Genomic DNA, 25,492 nt, shown 5'->3' on the forward strand with positions numbered 1-25,492 from the left:
ATGAAGCAATGTGTGTGCGTGTTATGTGTGTGCGATTTTTTCAAGTGGCTTGCAGGTAATGAGAACAAGTGCAACTTCAATTCAAATGGATAAACACGCTAATTGCCACGCTGAGTGTGTGTTATTGGGATGATTATGGTGATGTTGGTAAGAGAATCTAAATCTACATTTGTTGGTACACTCACGGGCTTCGGACTATTTGGTCGACGAAAAGAAATTTCGTGATTACATTGCGCTTGCGCTCGCGCGTGTGGGCGTAATTACGTATGCCATGCGCAGCTAACTTCATGGTGCGAACCACCAATTCCATGTTGAGCTGCAAATGCGTTGCATATAAAATCTGTTACAATTATTATTTTTTCTATTACTTTGTTGTAACGCCTTGCAATCACATGTTCAACGAGTGCATCAACGCGAAATGAATGACATTATCAATTTCGGTATACTGTCTTCGCATTTTAGATTTAAGTTAGAAACGGCAATTGAAGGGAAATGACGACGATAAGCGCCTTTTGATGTTAACAATAGGACTTGTGATCGATCATTAGTGATTTTCCATGCTCATAGACATTATTTTAGCTTGTCGCTACCAACTTACATATATGTCGCTAACTCTCGTATGCATTCCTCCAATCTAATTTGCATACTTCATGTGCGCTTGCTTTGGTTTACATTTGGCGCGCAATTCTGTGTGACCAGAATAGTCAGTCACATGGAATCATCGACAAAGTGTACCATGGAAGCAAAGAAGAAGCAAAGCAGAAGAAGAAGAATGAAATTAACAAGCAGAGAATAAAATCGAGTATATGATTTCACATCTATATCATTATGATGGGCACTGATGCTGTCACTCAAACTTTTACCATTGCCGGAGACGGCACAGATTTAGACGTGAACGAAAATTTCATTCAATGAAATACGAGTGCTCATGTTACGGAAAAAAATCAAACCAATACATATAGTATATCATCAGTGCATTCAAAAATCTAATTATGATTCAATAAACCAACGATGGAATTACGATCAACGATGCACTTGAATCGAGATCGATGACTTCATTTGATGAAAAAAAAAAAAAAAAAAAATAACGAAAAGACTGAAGAAAGCAATGCAATTTCGGAATTTTCGTTCTATTAAACCTTTTTTTGAGTACATGTTTGTGTTGTCTTCAGGATAGACTAACATGGTTTTATTGTTAAAATTTTCTTCTTCGATGATTTTGATTTTCTGACCATTTTTAATGATTAGGAGATTTTTTGGTTCTATTTTGAATTGATTTTTAAACTAAAATTTGATGAAAATAAAATATAAGAGTACAATTAACTTGTCTTCCATCTTCGTAATCTTCCTTCAAAAATAAGCTAACGTAGAACGAAAATCTACCGAACTTTTGTTGTAGTTGTAAGCAAATTGGTTATGACATTTGGCAACATTGTTAGTTCGTTTCGCTAAAAAGATCTGGGCATTATCATAACAAGTTTCGAATATTTGCTTAGCACAACGAAAAAAAATTAACACAACGCATAGTGACCATAATACTGGTCAAAAATAATTGGATTTAAAAATGCTAACGTATCTTCTTTGTAAATGATGTCAAGTATTGGTAGTAAACAATGTCGGAAGAAAAGAAAAAAAACAAGTTTTGCAACTGAAAGTTTCATATTCTTATGAATGAATTCGTAAGTTTGAAAACCAAAATCGAAATGCTTGGTTTTAAAACCGTATAAAGCTCAACTCTACACACGGTTGTGCTTGGGCAAAGCAAGTGAGGCATAGTGATGGTAAACGAACAACAGATGTCATTGCATGCATCACATTCGTTTGCCGCGTTGTTTTCAACGTTACCTCATCACAACGCCTATTATGGACGTTTATTTACATATAATTTTTTTTTCCACCGATCATCGTTGACGACATCGAGCAATCGCGACATATTTTTATTGTAATAAATTCGAAAAGCATAACCATTCTATTTTTATTAATTGAATAAAAATGCTTATCTTATTGGAAAAAATCAAGAATGTTCGAATGTTGATGCTTAGACGTAACATTTGTAACTCTGACTAAAATTGTGTTGTTCGGACTTGGAATGTGATGACTTCAATCTTCAGAAGTGGGCTGTTTTTTTTTATACAAATGACATCGATGGACAACAACTTTGAGAAGAGCCTTTTCAAAAGGCATCTAATCGAAGAACAATTTCCCATCAATTTATGCTGCTCGTCAATTTGATAACAATGTTCGACAAATCTTTCATCCAACGAACGTTTTTACAAAATATGCATAAAATGCGCCAGCTATTTTCTGTTTGAATGCATTTCCTTTGGATTTTTTTCATGTTTTCATGGTACACTGAAAAAACCACATGCACACAAATACTTCCATTTCATGACATGAAATGGTTTGCGTGTTTCAAACACCAGCACCACCACAAAGCGTCTGAAAGAAGATGAAAAAAAAGTAACTTCGAGAACAGAAAAAACAAAAATCGCAAAAAAACAGTGCCGAGATAACAAGACAATGAGAAATGAACAAGTGAAAATAAAAAGAACTGACGCAAGCTCATTGGGTAATTATAATGTGCAGCTATCGTGCGAGTAACGAAATAAAAACAACACACACACACACACAACAACATATACCGCGTGCGGCTCTATCAGGAAAAAATGGCTTGATTACTTTACAATTCAATTATGAATCGCGAGCGCAGCAAAAACACAAAGAAAATAAGAACGCTAAAGCATTTGGTCGACACCTTAGCGAGTGAATAAAAAGAAGAAATGGTATGAAATTGCATTAATTAAAAATTCGAGACAGTGAAGTGTTGTACGAATACACTGGGATTATGGGGAACGAGTTGAAGAAGAAGAAAAAAACACACAAATTCTCCGACACTCGTAACAACGTTTGCTTGTCATTTGCCGATTCCAGCAAATGATATCAGGCCAAATGAATGCGCTTTCAATTTGTAGTTACTCAAACAATAAACTTCAAATCGGTTGGCTCGTTTTATTTTCCGTTCATCGCAGCACCGAAAATAGTTGCGCGAACTTGGGCTAATCTCAACCGTTCGGAACATTCACGAAAGCTGAATTTAATAAAGTAATTAATTAAATTGTTAATTATCATTGTGTGTATTTTGCATTGAACGTGCGCTAACACCGAAAAAAAAAACCTTGCTGGAATTGTCTGCTCAATTGAATAAATTAGAATGAAAAGCCGATTGCAAGGGGGAGATAGAGAGGTGCCTGAAAGAATATTTATGCAAGATATAAAATGCAAAACAATGCTCGTTGCTATCGAATTTGTGTGTTTTTGATGAATTTTAATTAAAGCGGAAAACGAAAACCTTGAACAACTAACCAAATTTCGATGATCAACGCATGGAAAATTTTAAATGCGAGAGAATGAATGATGAGCAAGCTGTAGTAGCATTATTTGCACAATTTGTCGATTTTCCCGAGCGAAAGTAAAATGACGAAAATTGGCACACAGCCATTGTTTCAAATGCATTAGCTAATCCAAATATTGATTTTTTAATTAAGTCTGGAAGCGCACGGAGAAAGAAAGTTTCTCGACACGAACCAGATCCGGGTGGACGTGCGCGATAAAATTGCATCAAATTATTCGACCCTCTCTGAGCAACGGCAATGCAAATAATACACGCAAACTAGTTGTTGTTGTTGTTGTTTGCTTTTGAAAAGACTAAATTATACTGTGAATAGTTGTGTTGGGTTGGTGTGTTTTTGCAATCGTCGGAATTTCACCTTTTAAAGGCGTATTTGTGTGTATGCGGCAGGCACAGAGTGCAAAACAGAACTCTGGCTAATTAAAGAAAATCCAGAATGGAATGAAATCGATGAACAACAACTAACGCCGATTGAGTGCTTCGCATCCAGCTGCGAGTACTTTCTTCATATTCATTATCTTTGCATTTTTCCCCCTTGTCATTGTTGTTTGGACAAAACTCGAAACTAATTTTGCGCTTCGGCTCTAATCCAGCCATTATATAAGTGGCTGAAATGTATACGCAGGCTGATGGTTGTTGACTCATTGAATGAGTTCTCATTCGCACAGTGCCAATCGTTTGAATTTGCGCGCATAACTACTAAGTATCGAACACATGGAGAGGTGGCTCCATACAATTATCTTTCTCACTTTTTGTCGAGTACAATTGCGAATGGCCAAGCAAATGTGCGCCAGCAAACAAATACATTGAGAGTTCAATCCGTTGCTGGGTGATCATTGATCAAGCGTGCTTACAAAAAAAAAAAAGAAGAACAATCCACGTAATTAAACCGAATAAAAAAAACTATGCCATTGTTTCACTCTTTCGCTTTTTGGTGGATGCCACTCATAATGGCACTGATTATTATTCTATGCACATCGTCCCATTGTCTTGATTCTGGCGAATGGTGTGAATTTTTCGCGCGCGATTCTATTTAATTATTGAACACACAGCACACAATTCTTTCATTCAATCTCAACCGTCGCCTCATTCACTCTCTTCAACAACAAAAAGCCGGTGCGGTCCGCTCTCGACGATTGGCAATAACCATTTAAAACATCAAATTATATAATCGGTCATTAAGTGAGCCATTTCAATTAGCTCGAGTTCAGACGAGCTAACAGATCACACTTGCTTAAATGTGAGCAAATAAAACGGTCGCCGTATTTGAATCATCACACATTGAATTCTGTCAACATTTATGCAGTGCAAATGTGGATGAATTGGCTTGATCGAATGCCAAAAAGTGAAAACATCGGACAACTTTAGTTTAGGAAAGAAAAAAAAAACGTTTGGCATAGTATTAAAATGAAATGGAAATAGTGTTTTTTTTTTCTCTATACTCTATATTGATCAAACGCAACTGGTTCACTTGGTCAAAAAGCGAAAGTGCCACATGTGAGCCACCATTAAAATGCCAATACACCTGGTTCTGGCACCGTAAAATGAGCGAAACATGTGCATATTATTCATGTGATCTTTGCGTTTGCGAAAAGAGCAGTTTATGTTGTTTATAGGTGGGTGGTAATCAGGTGCGGTCAAAATGTGCATGAGTAATTTGCCTTCATACGGTTTTTGTTGTTGTTTGCTTTATTCAACTTTCTGGTTTCCATTATTTCATCGTAATATAAATATCGTTGATTTCAAATATGCTGTCTGTTGGTCGCTAGCTAGCGCTAGTGCTCGAGAGTGTGTGTTGTCTGTCGAAGCATAAGAGTCAGAGGCAAAATCGCACAAGCAACAACAAAACGAACTGAATAATATTGATTTTGAGTTTTTGAATTTTCTTCTCATATGCATGCTCTCGAACGCGCGAGCGCATGTACGCACACGTTACTGGTTACTCACCACTTTTTAATGCAAATTGATGAATGTTTAATTAAATGGATTTTGAAGTCATTCTTATTTCACCATAGGCCATGTGCTCGATTCCGTACATCAATTAAATCTAAATTTTTCAGACGCTTTGCAGATTTTGCTGTGTTCTCACTTTCTGCCCAACTAGATATGGTATTGTTGCGTTGCTCTGTCATATTGTGGGTGCGCATATTAAAAGACGTTCAGTGTGTGTGCGCGCTGCTTCTTTTTTTTGCGTGCGAAGAGGTCGTTTTCGACAGTGGAATGAGAGAGTGGAAATTGGTTTTAATTTGACTTGAACTTGAGCCATGCAATCAATAAATTTCAATAAGAACCCCGAAACAGGGACATTCAGTGAATGCGCTCCCGTTGCCATTCACAACAACAACCAAGAAAATGTCTGTGATCGTCAATAAATTACGACAATATTCATTTTCAATTAAACATTCACTTGGAATATTATTATTTTTTATATTTAAATGTTTTGAATGTCATTTGAATTGAACGGAGAAAAAAGCTGATTGATTAAAGAAAAAATTGACAAACATTATCAATTCAATTTCATTTCAATCGATTTAAATTGTTCGCTTCAGGCCAAAGATGATACGAATAAGAAAGCGAAATTTGATGCAATTTTAATTAAACGTCAGCCAAATGTGAAAAAATACGTTGAATAAACAAAGTGTCATTTACAAAGTGTTGGCCGAAAAAAAAGAACGTGCACACAGTGAATGAGAGATGGAGCGGTAATTTGAGCATAAACAGTGAAGCTCACTTCGCGTAAGCCATGTAACCGGTTGCCATAACTGTCCTAGTTGAATTATGTCATCTAAATCACCATTTCGGTGAGTAAAACGGCTCGAACAATAAATTAGCCGGAGAGAGAGCCGCACGACACACATTGGCACAGTGTAAAGTTGTCGCTTTATTTTGGACACTGAGCTAAGGTTAAGCATGTCATTTTGTTGCATACTGACTTCGAGTGCACACCTTTGTTGTTAAAATAAATAAGGTGTTTTCCATGCGTTTATTTTCTTCTTGTCTGAATCATGCTCTTTCACTCTCCCGCATCAACATTGTCATACTTGATTGACGACGTCGTCAACGATGTCGTCAACACAAATCCCGCGTTCGCGGGAAACGACGAAAAACAAATCAAAAGTTCGACACTTGAAAAATAAATCGTTTCAACTTGATTTTTTTCTCTTCTCGCTGTCGTCTCGCTGTATGTTGTTGTTTTGTGAGCTCTCTCACCGAGAGATGAAAAAAAAAAACATTTCAATAAAGTAAATGCTATGTAATGAGTCGTTGGCATTCGTGTAAATGATATGCCAATCGTGAAGTATCGATTTACAATTTTCTGACCGATCAACGTACATTCGGAATATCATAATGCCACATGATCGCAATGACCATTATTGCAACGACCATTTTTGGTCATTTGGGTATCTTGCGTTCTGAATTGTTTACTTTAACCGAACGGTGTGCGCTTTTTTTTTTGATACAATCGCCTTCTTTTTAGCCAGCAAAGGACACGTGGGTTGTTTTTTTTTTTTGGCGAAAATATCACAACATAATCAAGATTTGACAAGACCTTAGCTCAACTGAAATTTCTCATCGTACTTTTGTCAAAACATAATCTAATAATTAAAATGACATGGTCGTTACACACTGTGTCAACGCAACGATTTGATTTGTTTCCCTTGTCTTATTTCAACTAGACAAAAGCAGCTGTTTTTTTTTCCGGCTAAAAACGACGGTGAATTCCCATCATCAATTCATGTTGGTATCACATTATTGTCGACCGAAATTGGTATGGTGTCCCTGTGCAGTCTGCACGCTGAAACAACTGTGCAATCTCATTTTTGCGATGACATTGCGTGCTATTTTCTTTGGTTCCGACAAATTGATTGCTTCGCGAACGAACAGAGAACGAAAAAAAAACCAACCATTTGCAACCTTTTTCTTCTCAACCTCATTCAATTCGTCATCGAGACTCATTTCATTTATAGCCGAACAGTGCTTTGGGTCATTTTTAGAATAATTGGATTTACGTGCAACGTAATTATAGACATTCTTATAAATGGTTTTATTTTAATTCCAACATGATCATGAAATTGTATATTATTTAGCCGCTTTTTTACTTGCTTTTTCTTCACTGATTTTTAATTCGTATGATTCAATTCTTGTGTGGGCATCTTCCGACTCAAGATTTTTTGGCGCCCATCATTTGAGAAAAAAATGAGTTTTTTTTTTTTTGTTCATTTTCAAATCTCAGCATGGGTGAGACACACCAATCAACACCGTAATTTTTATAATCTTACTCAATTAAGACACAATTACGTTCAAATACCTCAATAAATGAATGTATTTCATATTTTCGATCCGAAAATTTCGAGTAAATATAAGTTGTCTCAAATATTATGAAATTTCGATGATTCATCATCGATGTTTATCATCCAAAATGCTGACAATGTTCAGTTTCAAACATTTACATTTTCATCAATTAATAGTCAATTTTTAATTTTGAATACGCTTTTAAAATCGTTTTTCATGGGAAATCTCTATCACATTTCATTTATCAACGAAAAAAAGATGTCATTTTTTTTCCCCTCATTCATACCTTAATCTTCGAATGAATTTTCATAACAATTATGAATAATAATAATAATAATAATAATAATAATAATAGTAATAAATCAATTCCCATAGAAAAAAATCCACACAGAATGATTATGGTTGTTGTAAACAAAATTGTGAATTTGTCCGTCTCATATTTCGGAAAGAATTGTTATTTAGTTTTTATTGTGAATTTCAAATCGAGTTTATAAACTGGCTGCAGTCATTCGCCAGACTAACCAGTTGCATACCAACCGGGATAGATCGAGTATGGAATATGTAGAGAGAGAGAAAAAAAGAGGCGAGTGAAAAAGAAGAAGAAAAAAAGTATAAAAGCTAAAAATTTATTTGTTATGCGATTCAGAGAGAATATTTATATATAGAAAACAGTAGATAAAATGCCATTAAAAAGCATGTCGTATTCACGAAACGATTGAGATATAGCGATTGCATTTTATGTAAATTGGTTAAAATGTGTTTCTCTCTCTCTCTCTCTTCCTCTTTCTCTCTTACACTCACAATATTGTGATCGTTGGATGCGCGTATGTACCTGTTTCACTGCCAGAATTTCTAACATTTTCGTTCGAGCCCACAGCGACCTGAATGCTAATCACGTCAACGTTCATTGTTTTTTTTTCTCCTTCTATTTGTTTTTGTCAGTCTCTTGTGTTTCCGTCGCCCTTTCCCAGTACAACGCCGTGCGCCTTTGTATGTAGTTGTTCTTTTTTTTTTATGTGTAACTAAAGAGAGCTTTGTTCGATCATTGAAATGTTTGTTTTCAAGTCTGTTCAGATTTTGTACCTGATTTGAGGGTTTTGAGATCTTTTTCAATGGTTCGAACAAAATTGTCGTTATCAGATTGGTCATACTTTGAAGCCACCGATTAAATCTACTGCACGTACACTGTGTCACCTATAGACAACACACTGAAAAGAAATAGAGAGATACCGAGAGACGTAAAGAGGTAGACTGGGAGCGAACAGGAGAGAACAAACGAGATGATAAACAATGTAACCAATCAATGAATCGGTATGCGTTGTTATGATAAAGTGTACATAAACCTTGGCTTACCCAGCTGATACTGTTCCTCTATTACGATGACACTGAATTTGAAATGCACTTTACAAAAGTAAATAAAGTATAACTTGTCGTTGAGTAGCACGCTTGCATGGCCACCGCACAGTAAATTGGAATGAAAACAGAACGGTGCTAATTACAGTGTTTAGCGTCCGATTTATAAATGGTCAACAACATACAGCCAGCCCAGTTGGCTCCTAATGAACTGTTATTCCTTTCAATTAGAAATCATTTGTTTTCAATCGAAACTCGGTTTGTTTGCTATGAGATGCATGATCGCATATTAATCATGCACTTATATTATGTACATGCTCAGGCCATCTAACATTTTTCCAAATAATTCATTAAATATTCCATTCTGACTGCTTAGAATGATGAATGTGTTCGACTTCTTCGAAAAACTGTAATCTAGTTCATTCGAACAAAACTTTTTCCATGGAATCGCGTTGCGTTAGCGATGTGCATATTGATATTGTCTAAACACTGAATCACACGATACTCAATCGATAGAACCGTGCATTGAATTCGGGGAATTTTTGCCAATTTCATCGTATAACACCTGGAAAATTTACGTTACTTGAAATGAGACAGCCAATATGACGGAACAATCGTGTAATTACGCTATTTGTTATTTTAATTTTCTCTCCTATTGCAAAGCGTTCACGTTATCAGATTCGTGTTATCGTTCTCATTCTTTTGACGTAAAAAGCCTTTGATTATCAACTTTGTACTCTCTATTTGTCTAATGAGCATGTGATTCATATGCTTTGGATTGCAATGTAATCCGTGTATAGCACATGCCAAAAAAAATATATACGTTTATTTCTCGGCGATAGCCGATTGAAACAGAAAATTTCATGATTATCCAAAAGGAAGACCCACATTCGCAACACAACGCACACATCAACAAATGATGGTTGAACCGAAACGTATGTGCACTGGTTAAGTGTGCGTACAACTCCAAACGACCTGTCTGATGAAGTGTTTGGTATGCAATACATTAACAATATTGAGAAATAACATATGTGTGGCCAAGCGTGCGATGCGGCGTATCGTGCACTTGTGTGCAACACACCAGCAAACGCTACGATATGAATGAGGCGAAAGATTGAACGTCAAGTATACGCACTGCAGTACGATCGCTTGAGTGATCGCTCCGTGTCCGTATGGGTGTATGTGTGTGTGAGTGTGCTATATGTGCACGTATGTGTGTTGAAGTTGTGAGAGAACAGCCGCTACCTACACATCATACCATCTGAAATACCCATACAAATGCAAGTGCTAGCTGCCTTGACGCATTGGCATTTCGGTGTTTTGTATGTGCACAGACACCAAGCTATCGCTGATGCTGACCCGGAAAGCCATTCAGTCACTACGGAAAATACGTAGGATGCGGTTCACAGTTCCGATATACAAGCGAATCGAAAAAAAAAAAGAGAAATATATAATAGCAACAAAGCCATCATATTCAAACGTGTAACATCGCATATATGTGTTCCATCAGAGCCTCAAATCGAGGCAAAAGACACTGTGTATTCTCTCATTCTGTGGTATCTGCTGTCGGAATTGTATGTTGTGTTTTGATTGAAAAAAAAAAAACTTGTTGTAGCATTTTTTTTTTTTATTTCGTTCGTTCGTTCATTTCGTTTCGTTCGCGTTTGTCGCTGTGCATTTTTTAACTCAAGTTTTTGTTGTTGTTTCGATTCAGTGTTTGATCATTTCTTCGGAATTGGTTTTTTTGACTGTGTAGTGATTAGATTTTTTCAAGACAATTTTTTGTTCTTCTTCGATTCATCATTTTTTAATTCGACGACGAGCTGATGAACTGATTTTTATTCGTGTGTGTATAACAATAACATCTATTGTGCTGATGGAATTGCCATTTTCGACAATCATGCATCTCGCTCTTTCTCACCTACTCAACCGATGTATGGTGGCCGGGAGAGAGTGAGATAAACAGTGAATACACCCGATGATTGTCACACACTGCCTGTTATGTGCCGTATGTACAAGCGGCAAACATTGTGTACATTTGTGTTTTCATTTCGTCTTCTTCACTCTTTTTTTTCTCCATTTCTCAACGAAGATTTTATGGTTATTGTCTTGATGGAAACACTTGAGCACCCGAATAATTTTTATGATGTGCATATGATGTTAGAATGGCATCGATGCAGGTAGCACGATTTATCGACAATTCTCAAATACAAATGTACGGAAATTGACATATCAAATTACTTGTTGAGTTGGAAAATAGGAGAAAAATTAAGCATTTAAATGTGTATCCTGTGTCTGCGTGTGTATGTGTGGTTCGACAAGTGGCCATCCACTCCAATTGACCATTTTTATAATTTACATATATTCAATTCAGCGACAGAAAATTACAACCAACATGTGAACTTTTTTTTGTTCGTTTCTGTTTTGCTCGAAAGAAAAAGAAAATGAAAACATTGTAGACCAAGGCAAGGAAGAAAGAAAGAGCTTCTTAATTGCGGGAGACACATTGTGTTGTGCGATCATAATTAGACGAAGACACGAGCGGAACGGTGTGCATAAGGTTTTCTGCTGGGCTGGCCAACATATCCAAATGACCGAATGAACCAACAACAAAAATCATTTACATAAACATACTTAACGGTGTGATGACAAAAGGCTAGACATAAGTTACTTTGCCAAAAAAAAAAAAAAAACCATCGGCACACAATGGATGGGAACGAAAATCAATCATCATTTTATTTTCCTTGGTTTTTTCGCCAATCGAATCGCTTTTTTCTTCAAAACGAAACTTTTCGGCACGATCACTGGCTCACATTTCACAGTGATCACAGGGTCACTCGAAGCTTCGATGGCATTTTAATGAACTTGTTGTTGATTGCAATTTCAATTTATTTTTCACACCAGTCGCACTTTTTGATAATTAGACTTTCGTTGTTCACCGTCCTAAGTTTCGATTTGTTTACAAATGAAGGAAAATTCATGCGCAATCACAATGGTGTGAGTCGTCTTCATTCGACAAATGTTTACCGCACCATTCACTCGTTTATTTTACAATTCGATTCATTTTCGCAATGTGAAACTTATTTTTGACAAATTCAAGCAACAACAACAGTCGAGTTTGTCTCTAATGCAAAAGAAAAAAAACCGCTTGACAAGTTGGATTTTATACTTGTCTCAGCTCAATTCGATCGAAAATGGTTGCGCAAAAATGGCCAAATGAGCATATTCTTGTTTATTCAATTTGAATGACGTTTTCAATGGAAAGTAGATAGAAACAAATACAGCGCTTTGATTCCGAACATGATTTCTTCATTCCATTGTCATCCGGCCCAAAAAGCTATTTTCTTCGGTACGCCTATTTCGTACATGTTCGATTGATCGTCGTGTGCGCGTGCAGCGGCGATGCTAAAAAAAAACGAGTGCTCAATTTGTTGACACTATGACTTGGTTTCCATGAAAACAACTCACAGCAAATTCGTTTTATTGTTTGGAGTGAGCGCACATTCCACCAAATTACTCGAAACTCATTTAGTCGCTTTAACTCTTTTTTTTTTTCTGTTAAGCGATAAACGCGGATTTGCTTACATGAACTTCGTTTTAAACGTTGACAACGGCGATTTCCAGTAATGCTTTTTTTCTGCTGATTAATCGTGCGACATAGTATCCACATACACAACGATTATGCAATACACCAAATAAAACGTTTTAACAGCAAATGGTGAGAAAGTGAGTGAGTGAGTGAGTGAATGAAAGAGAGGTATTGCAACTAAATAGAACGTCGCTCATACGAACACGATGAGCAAATATGACCACCAGATGGTGAACGCATCTATGGAGTGACTTCATTTTTTTTTTTGGGCGGTATCGCGATAATAAATATTACAACAAACAACACTTATTCCTTGACTCGTTGGATAAAAAAAAAAAACACATCGACCAACCGACAACATACAAGCAAACAAACGTTCAGTTCCATATTTAAACGTTCGTCGTTCTTTTTCGTCATTTTGGTTTTATGCTCATCATATTTTCGTCCGTTTAAGGTCAAATCATACACACCACGTATCGAGTTGGTTGAAGTATTAAGTAAATTAAGAAGATGACATCAAACCCGCTTCAGTTCGTTCGCCGGCCGGCAAACCAATGACATACACACACCATTTGCTGTGTCCATATTTGGTGATTTGCCGATTTTATTCATCGGCATCATACTTATTTATTGCTTTCTTTATTTCATTGATGAGTTTCGCATCGACATCTTTCCATCTCGCGACTTATTTGGTCAATTTTTCGTTCAAACCCTCATTTTTTTTCGACAATTTTGGCCAATTGCTTAAATACCGTTTTCGCTCTGCGAGTGAATGTTTTCATTTCGCAAAAAGCCAGTTAACCAAAATGTGTTGCTGCGGTGACGGTATTTTTTTTTTCTCTTTGAGGGAATGCATTAAAAAAAAAACACCCACCAAGTGAAGCAAATTATATTGAAAATAGTCGACATTTCATGGGTCTTGTGCTGGATGACCGATCATTGATATGCTCAATAAACTCGTAAGCACTTGCACTTTCCTTCCAACGAAACGAAAACAATTCTCTCGTTCATTTCCATGGTTGCTCGGTTTCACTGAAATGTCGCGAGCGTCATTTATGTAACGATCGCTGCCAATTTTACCCAAAAATAACCAGCGAATTAAATGAGACTCGATTTCAGCCAAGCAAACTGCAAGTCTGTGCAACATTCAGCCCTTTCGCTTTTTTCGTTCATTTCTGGTTCGAACAACTGGCGGCGTAAAGTCAGCCAGAAAACCTAATGATAATAATTAAAATGTTATGACTTAGCGTCAAATTTAATGTGAGAGATTCAAGTCATTTCGATCGCGTCGCGATTTTTATTCCCCTTAATGTTGCTTATTCCGTATTTATAACGTCGTCGTTAATTGCTACTGCATTTTTTCAGCTGAAAATGATTACGATTTGTTTGTCGACATGATTTGATCATGAAACAACTGCCGTTACAGTCGCTGCTGCTGCTGCTGCTGCTTCTGCGCTGACAGAGTGAGTTTCGTGACAGATCCGCCACTCCAAAGGTCGAAATGTAGTTTATTAGAAGAACGAAAATAGTCGAATCGGAGATGCTTTTCAAACGAGCGCGCGCACGTCAGAGATGTTAGAGTGCATTCGTCGTGACACATTATCATGGGTTTCTCGGTGATATGTAGACAAACGAGCCAAGTTCATTGCTCTTTATGATTTATTTTGGTTTATGATGCCCGAAAAAAAAAACACACACATTTTTATTATAGATTTTTGAATGATCGTCAAGTGTAACTCGTTGACATAGTGGCCGAATGGGGGGAAAAAGAGGAAGAAAAACCAAGTAGCGGATGCATCAGTGTGTATGTAATAGCATTAAAAATATTCAATAGTACAGGAACACACTGGTGCTACGGACTTCATATTTGAAATAAAATTGGTTCGATTTCTGTCGGGTAAAAAGGATTTTCCGGGTGAAAAACGGTAATATTCTGTGCAACAACAAAATTGTTAATAATTCCATTGGTTTCAAATATAGTTGATAAAGTTGGCTTATTCTAATGTTTAAAAAAATGGTCCAAAACTCAGCGGATCATGATCCAATCCAAGCACATTTTATGGCATTTCAAAAAACCATTAAACTCGTTCGATGCATGATTAAGAAGCAAAAATGAATATAGTCTGATGTTGTGGGCACGAGCACATTCACTTTACAACTTAATGCCACCGTTGCAGCAGCAGCAGCCATTGCTGTGAATGTGTCTGTTGTGAGTTGTGCAAATAATAGCTAATCAAATACAGATTAGCAAATGAACATTGTGTTGCACATTAATTGCATATGTTAGGCTCACATTCTCGTTCTCACAACTACACATTGACAGACATCAGCGTTGGACTAATGTGAAATGACATTCAACAGGAGCAGGAGCATATGTTCAATAACTCATTTCGGTAGAATAAAACATGAACACATAAACGGCCGACAACACGACCGATCGCGCAACAAATCTCTCAGCTCAATCGAATTAAGTCACCATAACGTTTGCCGTTCTGAAAATTCTCGGTTCGAAAAATCAAATGACGCCTGCACATTGACTTTTGTGTGTGAGTTTTTTTTTTTTCTTAGATCTTCTCTACCTCGACAAAGGCAAATAAATTCCAGACGATGAAAACAGTGCGCGTTATTTGTGTAAATATTGGAGGCGTCTAACTAACCAACCGATAAAGCGCACATATTGTAATAACTTGTATACAAGCCAACAAAAGCGTGAATTATTCGCTGTTACTGTCGTTGTTGGTGGTGCTGTGCGTCAAACACAACCATTTTTTTCTTGTCTCGTATTCGTAAACGCACTACGGAATGGAGTCTCTTGTAAACGCACAATCAAAAAAAAAATCCGTTCAAATCAGATGCAGCCGCTGATAAATGCAACTTCGCTATGGTGGGTGCGGTGCGTCAGTGGCAACTGTGATTTGCACAAATTGTCGCGCGACCATTTCAATTAAACGAAAACGATTTGTTAATGTAAAACAAAGCCAAGCAAAAAAAAAAAAAATCAACAGAATCAAAGCAGTTTGCACACAAAAATTATGTGCGACAAGCAACAAATGACCGTTGTAACCGATTGACCTTATTCACAGCACACAGTGGTATTTATCGTGCATCGATCTCTTGCCGGTCTCTTGCTCCCTCTCGGTGGTAAATATGTGTGAATTGGGACGGTTTCAGACAGACTGAATTATTGAAACGATTTCAGACAAATTAACTGCCAAGCGCAAAAAGACCAAATCAATGCAGTGCCAATCAATCATTCGCGACTCCTCTTTGTCTATTTTTCATTGATTTGATTGAAAGTGATGTGTGTCGAAGAGGAAAAATCAAAACCCTCACTGGAAACGGATTGCAGGTCCAAAGTCTTTTTGTGCATGAATCACATGCGGCGCATCGATCTCTCTCTCTCTCTCTCTCTCGATTTCAGTCGCCGCACACACTTCGGTAGTTGGCAATTATTGTTAAGTGCATGTAATCAATTTACCGCAATTTTAATGACAATCGATTCAATCGGTTTTCGTTTATTGCATATGCAATGCATGTGCGCACACGCGACAATTTTAGCCAACTGCTGCTTGCTGCACATGAACGAAAAAAAAAGAAATAGAAACTCAAGTGTCACTTTCAATTTCATTTGAGTAAATCAGTCTGTGGCTTACGTCACTGCGACACGGCGCGCGGTTTCATTTCAGCTCCAAGTATTTGATTACACACGTTTGGAAGTGCAAAGACACCAAACGAATTAGAATTCCACAAAATCATGCAGACACAGTCTTTAGCATATTTCTGTGTTTTGTTTCGGTTTCGGTATTTTAATCGAACGACCCTATTTTATACGTGCGGATGTGTGCAATATACAGAGAGCACGAAAAAAAAAACCTCAGACATTCCTCTCTGACTGAAATGTCTACGATTGATATATCTCAGGCGGCGCACGAGAGTGCGGCCCAAATCAACATGAACCCAAAGATAAATTAAATCGGTTCTTGCTTCGAGCATCACGAACACACTGATTTGCATTATGCGAACACAAACGATGCAGATCTCATTTTCGGTTTTCTCATAAAGCGGCACAAATTACGTCAAAAATTGTTGCTTTTTTTCACTTCTCTCAGCAATTTATTTCGCCATTTAGAATCCTCATTGCAATTGTACACTCGCGCACTATCTTCGGCCACAAGTATTGCACGGCAGGCCATAAACAAATCAGAATCAATGGAAAATTATTTGCATAATAGCTATTTTATTGCAATGCCCAAAACTTTTCAAGCATACGGCACACACATAGTCTTTGATTGTCGTTTTCAAATAAATTGTGTGCATTTTTTTTTCTCTTCATTTGACTTCATGCAAATCTAATGAATTTGGCTTACACAAGATTTATTTGATAGCTATCAAAGTATGCAAGAAAACAACTACGAAAAACAAAAAATATTTTCTGACCAAAGAAGTATTTGAGTTCGCTTAGCCCAAGATGGAAGATTGAACAATCATCGCAATCACATTGCTTTGAGGAAATTTCAAGAGAGCGATAAACAAATTTCGACAAAATTTCTGATATAAAATCGAAACTGTTTCAAAACCCATTGCTGGGAATTGGTTGGCGCATGTGATTCGGTGTTTTTCGTCATTGTTGATTTTATTACTCATCGAAAGCGAGAGAGAGAGAGAGAGAGAGAGAGAGAGAGAGAGAGAGAGAGAGAAACAAAAACCGACATGAATACAATTCACACCTACTTACATGTGAATATGAAATCATAAAGACGCGAGCGCGAGCACGAAAAATCCATCAAATCATAAAGCCAAACAAAAGGTTTTTTTTTTCAGGTCTCGAGCATTTTGATTTCGTAACTTTTTTTTTTCGGTTTTTTTCTTCTCTTTAATGTCATTATAAAATGGCTTGGCTCTTGGTAGAAATTCACTTAAAAATTCATATGAACATTTTGAATTATCGGATTGGATGGAATGTGCGAGTTTCGTTCATTTCACCATTTCAATGATTCGATTGAGTTCTTGAATTGAACCAATCTGATCATAGGCACTCTTAACAGTCTAGTAAAATAATTAACAAGTGGATTGGAGAAGAAGAAAATGATAAACAAATCCACTTTATGAAGAGCTCCACTCAATTGGCAGAAAGAGAAAATGTCTTGAAAAAGCAAAACAAAAGTTGAAACTTGATGTTTTTTTTTTTGTTATTCGCTAATCACTTTGTGACGATTCAAAAGAACAACAGAAAAACTGCATTGAAATGCCATATGGTGTGCGCGATCTCTGTATGTTTTGTCTGTTTGTTTGTTTACACGAAATAGAGAGACACATTCCCGCGCTGCTGCTGCTTCTGCCATCACCGCGCGCGATGATTCAGGTCGTGATCTAATTGAAATGTGTTTTGTTTTCAAGTGCGTGTGCGTTGCACTCCACATTTAAAGTGGACTGAAATTCTAATTTGTGGTCTTCATGAATAAAAGATATGATTCAATATGAATATGTGGTTTATGTCATCGATTTCTAAGCAAACAATACAATCTAACGACACGGGGGATGAGTATCGTTTTGTGGCTTCTTAAGATGATTGCCTTCTTCATTGCCAAATCGCTGTTGTTGATATTCATCGCCAGTCGGTTGAGTCATTAACATGTTGCCACAGTCGCCGCCACCGCCTTCAATAATGAGAAAAACAAATGAAAGTTTTGTATCTCTTTGTTTCAATCCATTTTTCACAATCAAACAACAAACATTTTCTATGTTCCAATGCGAATTTATCGATTGGCCAATTTTCGTTGATCTCGTTTTTGTGGTCACTTGCCCACTGATATATATATATATATACTTCACACAGCACATCTAATGCAAACAGCTGCCGTTCCACATTTATCTCTTGCTCAGTGTGACTCGACTCGACTTGTCAACGACAGAGAGCCAGTTTCGCACCAGTTTCCCATTTTCGAACAACAAAATCGAATGGCCAATCCAATTCCAACTGATTATAGAGAACTAAGTCAATTTTACAACCTACGTGCATGCCATACACAATATCTATGAGTAAATGGAATGAAATCGAACCGAATACCGAGAAAACGAGAAAGAGCGGAACATACGCAGCGGCACAATCGATAAGAGATATATAATTGGTGACGACGACGACGACGACGTGGACAACGTTGTTGGCGGCGACGACGACACATTTTTCTCTATGCAAAACGTCAAGCGTCGCGTCCAGACAATTTCTATTCAATCAAATTGAAAGCCGAATTCATTTTGATAAAATGGGAAATTAAAGCAAACTCTTTTAAGAAACGAGTTATCGTGTAATTAACATTTAGTAATGATCACTGATCAATCGGCGGACTATTTCCGCGCCAAGTGCTTTCTTCACTGAATTGCTAGTGATGTAATGTTGATGAACCCATTGAATCTTTAGGTTTTTAATTGTCGCTCGTGACCGAAAACAAAAAACAGCACGAAGAACCTCATTCATACGAGCAAGCGCTTTTAATTGATTCGACACGGTAGTGAAAGAATCTCTCTCTCACTCGCAAAACGAGAGAAGAATGCAAAATTGTCGATTGTCATTGTTCTGACGTAAGCCACTATGCATGAGATCGCTTTTGTCTGCTTGAATGTGTTTACATTCTGCTCAAATATAATCCAAACGTTGATGCAATCGACGACAATTGCCAGTCACCAATTTGTTTTATTCCGTACACAAGTTATCCACAACTGGTAAAATTGTGGCTTGCAATTGTCGTCGGGCGTATGCACTCTCATCGAGAACAATAAATTAATTGAAATTAAATAAGAAACAACAAAAAATATGAGCCAAAGTAAATTTAATTCCATTAAATGGTGGGCTTCAATTTTCATCATCATCTATGGCTATGTCATGAATTCATTTCATTTCCATTGGATTCGAGTGATGCGTGCTGATTGAAAATGAATATAACATGGTTGTCTGTGTTATTTTGCCATGCTTCAGCACTTGGTAAAAAGAATGCTCTTTTTTTTCTCGTCTATCTCTCGATAAAGACAAATTTTCAACCTACAACATAATTGGTTTCAGTATTGTGTCACACACAGCGTGCGCACAAGATTTCTAATGTAAGCACACACATATTATGTGTGTTGAGAATGTATACGACGCGGCTGTGGTACATATTATTGAAAGTTCCAACCGGCCCCGGATTCAATGTGAGCACAAAATAGATCGTACAAGAATTGGTGAACTACTAATAATCGTCCCACGCGTGTATCGATTCTTCTACCAGTTTTTCATCAGTCAATTCGAATCGAATCGAATCGAATCGGAATGACTCGTATGTGAGTTATGCATTTACAATCACTCACAATGTGATGTAGCTGTTGACTACCAGGCAGATTTGATTCGAAACTGAATGCATCGTTCCACTTTCCCAAATACACAATATTTTTGCTCAATCCATGCAAAACGCATTCCACCGACACCTTGCAACGGAAATGATTCAGCGATAGAATATTTCTAACGCTTTTTTTTTCGCTCGCCCGTTGATTATACAACCAACGCGGAAACGGTACACATCGGTGACTAAGTGACTGAGTGTGTGTGTATGGGTATTGAATTGAACTCGATACTTAAAACCTTGTCCAAATATTCCATTTCAAGAATAATTAACACGCCTCAAAACGATGTGATCGTCAGCATTTCAATTCACACCGAGTTTTGCATACGTGCTAATTTATCGACAAATAAGTGAGAGAGAGACTATATCGGATGCCCCACGTCAATGTTGTTTTTTTTTTATGGATGCACACAAAGTGATCCATGAACGGTATGTGCGCGATAACGATAGAATGCAAAGATAAAAAAAAACGAACCAACACCAATCATCTTTTTGTGTGTGTGTGTGTGTGTGAAAGAAAGTCGAAGAACATAGATTTACTCTCACAATCGCCACTTCGAATGGTGAAAGAAAAATCATAAAATAAGAATGAGAAGAACGATAGAAAAAAAAAATCGTCGTGGAATCAGTCAAGTGAAGCACACTTGGCTAGATAATCGAGAATGTTGAGTGTTTCGTGTGCTCGAAAAGCAACACTGATCCATTCACCAAGACCTAACACTCTCTCGAGAACACTCTGTCTCTGTCGCTGTCGTTGTTGCTCTCTTTCACTCTCTTAACATGGACGAAGCAAAAAAACACGCACACACACACACAAACACAACATGCCATTGTTCTATTCGTTACACGAGTCAATCTTTCTCGTTCTCAAGTGCCTTTTTATTTATCACTATCCAACAAATTGCATATTTTCTAAGGAATCTCACTTCGGATCGCAATAAATGGATGATAGTCATTGAGCACTGATTGAATTTCATTAAAAATCATTCGAGCGGCTTGAATATGTGAAAGATCCACATATTAGATCTTGCGATGGCGCTCTGCGAATTGTCTCTCTCTATGGCTAGAAATTTAGAACGTTTTGGGGTCCAGCCAGCAAAATAATTCCAAACAAGACCATGTCGCGTACACAATTTAATTTAAGATTATTTAAATCTTTCATAAACTTACACAAGCAAAGGGAGAGCGAGAGAACGAAAGGAAGAAAGAAAAGACGAACATCATTCAAGTGCTATATCTGCGAGGCAAGAAGCGAAAGAGTTGAGGCCAACGAATGCAAACGATATAGAAATGAATATCTATGGTTTGTGTATTACTTTGAATATCTCTATATCTTTCTCCTTTTTTTTCACTCACTCACTTCGGTGTGTATCTATCGTGCTGTAGCTGTTAAGCAAAAAAAAAACGGCCAACGATTGAGATTGAGTTTGTGCGGTGAAACACACTCAAAAACAAGATTTCTTATTAAGAATGAAATAAATTCCGAATCCAACTACAACAGCAGAGAGCAACTCGCACTGAATCGGCATTCATTTAGAACCAACAACACGCACACACATACACACACGAACTCGCGGCAGCTACAACAACAGCAGCAGCAACAGCCACAGCCAATTGAATGTTTTTATGGTTTTTCCATGTGTTGTTGTTGGTTCGTGCTGCTGCTGCTGTTGTTGATGAAAAAAGAGCAACAACAACAACGGCAACGTCTTGTGATCGTAACTATTTCTTGATTTGCTCGCGCAAACGTTCACATACCATCGCGTATGTGGGTATATGCTGGGCTTATGATTTGTGAGAGAGAAAAATTCAAATGCATTGGTATTGGTGTACAGCTCACGACACACACACAATTTCAAAAAAGTGCGAGGCAGATGAAGAGAGAGAGAGAGAGAGTGAGAGAGAGAGAGAGAGAGAGAGAGAAAGACAGCGAGCAAACTGTTTCTCTTCTTAGGTCGTTTTTAGTGTTTTATCGTGTTGTTGTTGGTTTTTTTCTCTTCTGTTCAGTGCCGCTTATTACCCATTGATGTTGTTTATTGCCGAATGCGGTTTTTAGCTTTTCACGTCTTATTCACTCATCGTCATCGCGCTGGCTGAGGCGAACAAACTGCGACTCTATACACACATTGTCAGCTCGTATACACACGGACGGAGAGCGAGCGTGCTCGCGGGCCAAGTAGAAGTAGAAAGAGAGAGAATAGCATTATTTCCTATTAACAATCTTGCTAGTGCTCTATTCAGTCCCCTCTTGAATTTCATTCTGAACGGTTCGGTACAATTTTTTTTTTCTTATTTGTTGCTCGAATTAAATCTCATTATAAAAATTTATGTGTCGTTTTTTTTGTTTGTTGAGTGTTGTTTCTTTTTTCTTATATTCGTTTAAAACATATTTTTTTCATACTCCTGTTGTTCATTTTGTTGTACATCAATTTGATTACATGAATTTCAAAAAAATATTCGGTGATTTTTGAGTTCGAATCTGTTGTGCATGTCAAACAAGCGAAAACTAAATGTTCAATCAAAAATGATAGCGCGTTGCGATTAATCGGCACAACAGAAACATAATTGTTAACAACAACAACAACAAAAAAAAACGGACGATGAACTACAGAAAAGCGATATGCCAATTAGATTACCTATTTAATAATCGCCCATTGATCCACAGCGATTACAATGGTTCACCCTCGATCGTCCATCGTCTTAATGAATATCCATCAGAAGGGTCGATTTTTCTGTTTTGAGAATAGCAATCAAATTTCGCTGCGTGCCTTAATCGACGTGTGTATGTGTGTGTGTTAGTAAGTGTGTGCAATTTCGTGTGTTGTTCGATCTACATAGATTCATAGTGTTTGCTGCGACTCTTATTCCGTTTGATAATCGCACATTCGAAACGTGAACATAACCGAGCACACCGAGCACCGAGAAAAAACGGATATTTGTTTTTGTTTCTGAAACGTCGTGAACTATATGGAGAAAGGGACGGAATGAATTGCAAACAGTGTTGCGGTGGCTGCTGTTGCTGCTGTGATTTTTCATGCTTGTTGATTTCTTCACAAATCGCAGCCAGCGAAAGAGAGAGAGATGACGTTTTATTGTTTGGCTTTTGTCTGTGATAACAACAAGCGACATGCGATTATTGCCGCACATCTTAAGATCTAGTTATGCCTATGCACGTACCAGCTATTTGACGGATGAATACCAATATATGCCATCTCGAGCCCTAGGCAGTAGCAACAATGTCGTCGTTTCGTGTGTGTCTGCGTCACAATGTGTGTCAATGTATGCGTGTGCTAAAGAAATGACAGCACGACGACGATGATGATGAAGACGACGACTCGCACAAACGACCATCTCGCTCTATGATCGTTTTATTTAATCTTTTTTCTTTGCATTACTTTTTGTCTTTTCATTATTTCAATGATATGCGAAATTCTGTACCGTTTTCACGACACAATGCCAAACTGCTATTCATCGCTGGCGATGCCGTTGCTGCTGCCGCTTAATTCTTCTGTGCTATTGAGAAAGCTCAATTGTTTTCAGTCTTCGTAACTTTCGAATACATAGATATGATTCATAAGTGTTCACTTCATATAACCTGCTGCACACACCGTAATATACAAAATCTAAATTCCCCCAACAAGATTGTGTCACACATGAAATTCATACACACCGAGCTTTTCTCCATCTCCCTCCCTCTCTCTCGTCTATTTTTCTTTCAATTGCGATAATTGTGAACATTTTGTGAGCACTCATTTTGTTATATATACACCATTTATTTCTTTCTCTTGCTGAGTGCGAAGAAAAGCGGTAGGAATTAAAATCAAGAGAAAACGATGGAAAAAAAGAGACGATCGTGCCTTAGTTGACGACTGTAATTCAAATCACAACACGCACCACATCTCGTCCAGTGCCATTGAAAAATAAAACTCTTTTCTTCTTCGAATTCACGAGTGTAATCCGTGTAATCGGCTTGGTTTTGTTTGATTCCAACACTCACAGTGAAAATCGAAGGTCCTGCATCTAAGCGTCTGACAGCTCACTTCTGGCGCTACGAGACAAGTGTCAAAAGTTGTGACACAGATCGTTCAATGTACTATTGAATCTTTTTTAGATTTGACGGCCTGAGAGTGAAATAATAACCTACAAGATGTATTTACAGAAGTATAATAGAAACAAAAAATGCGAATACGTATATTGTAAATTTTCTGAGCGCAAAAACCAAATCTGCCTATTAGGATCGACCAATCTAGTAGGCAGGTTTGGTTTTTGCGCTCAACATTTGTGTGACGAACGACGTTTGTGTGTTTGGTTTTTGCGCTCAGAAAATTTACAATATACTTATTCGCATTTTTTGTTTCTATTATACTTCTGTAAATACTTCTTGTAGGTTATTATTTCACTCTCAGGCCGTCATTTGTTAATAAAGTAGACAAAAAAAAAAATAAAAATGTCACGAATGTGCAAAATTGATTTTTGTGAGAGCGTAGCACGTGATAAACATCAATTTTATAAGTAAAAAATGTTTCTTTCATTACGGAACATTGTTGATTGCATTCAATTTGTCGCGTTCATGAGTGCGTCTAACGACGTAAAGAATTGAAATGAACTTCACTGAATGCGCTCATCGCAAATTCGTGTTTTACTTTGTTTTGTTAGTGTGGTGCAGGGATTGTAGTGAAAATTCAACAACCAAATCGAATTATCACCTGATATTCTTTGGCTGAAATCAGTTGGACGCCTTTTCTCCAAGAAATGAAATTCCCAAAAAAAGACTTTTTAATTTGGAAACGAAACTATGAATTTCATTTGGCACAAGAAATGACTGTTTAATTCAGAAGACTATGTAATAATCTAAAAAATTTCGAATTTGGGTTAACTAATGCGAAACTGTAAATTGTGTTCGCCAATTTGCCACTTGGCTGTTCATTTTGGAACAAGAACCATTTCTACGGTTGCATTGGTGTCTTTCCTAATCAAGGCTCTCGTTTTTGTTGCCAATTTTTTTTTATTGCTTCTCTGATTCGAATGAAGCAACGGAATGAAATTTAAAGTTAAACACAAAAAAGCATACCTTTAAATTTGGTGGCAATTAAGAGATTCGCATGCCAGAAGTTGGTTGACCATCGCATCGAAACCATTACCATGTATAGACGTCGAAGAACACACGAAAATTGCGCGCATTGCGCGAATTATACCAGTATTAAAAGTTGTGTGTGCGAATGAACGCGTGTCGTCGTGTACACGGCCATATGTTGCACACATTGTCTTTGTTTTTCTTTTGGATGTTGTGTGTCCATCGGTGACCCTGTGCGTGAATACACACACACATAATCGGAGAGAGAACCATCAGCACGTTGGCACTGGCGTATACCATATAAGAAGGAAATTGTTCAAGTGTCGAATCGGTGGACTGTTGTTTTCTTTTCTCTCTCTCTCTCTCTCTCTCTCTCTCTCTCTCTCTCTCTCTCTCTCTCT

At 37.4% G+C, this 25,492-nt stretch overlaps 1 protein-coding gene across 42 annotated transcripts in view; it reads left to right on the forward strand.

Annotated features, from left to right (window-relative positions):
• LOC129576288 (dystonin) overlaps positions 1-25,492 on the forward strand; it is a 141,673-nt gene that overhangs the window by 28,511 nt on the left and 87,670 nt on the right. For 35 of the 42 annotated variants that reach the window (XM_055461084.1, XM_055461107.1, XM_055461118.1 and 32 more), the window contains exon 1: positions 8,587-10,629. The exons of 5 other annotated variants lie outside the window; for them this stretch is intronic. The gene's annotated coding sequence lies outside the window, so the exon portion shown is untranslated. Of the gene's footprint in view, positions 1-8,586; positions 10,630-22,256; positions 22,290-25,492 lie in introns of those variants that run through there. 2 more of the 42 variants (XM_055461098.1, XM_055461099.1) reach the window with 2 other exon arrangements.

The sequence above is a fragment of the Sitodiplosis mosellana genome, unplaced genomic scaffold, assembly GCF_009176505.1.
Source record: "Sitodiplosis mosellana isolate CC-2019 unplaced genomic scaffold, AAFC_SMos_1.0 Smas_scaffold_6181, whole genome shotgun sequence".
Taxonomy (NCBI): domain Eukaryota; kingdom Metazoa; phylum Arthropoda; class Insecta; order Diptera; family Cecidomyiidae; genus Sitodiplosis; species Sitodiplosis mosellana.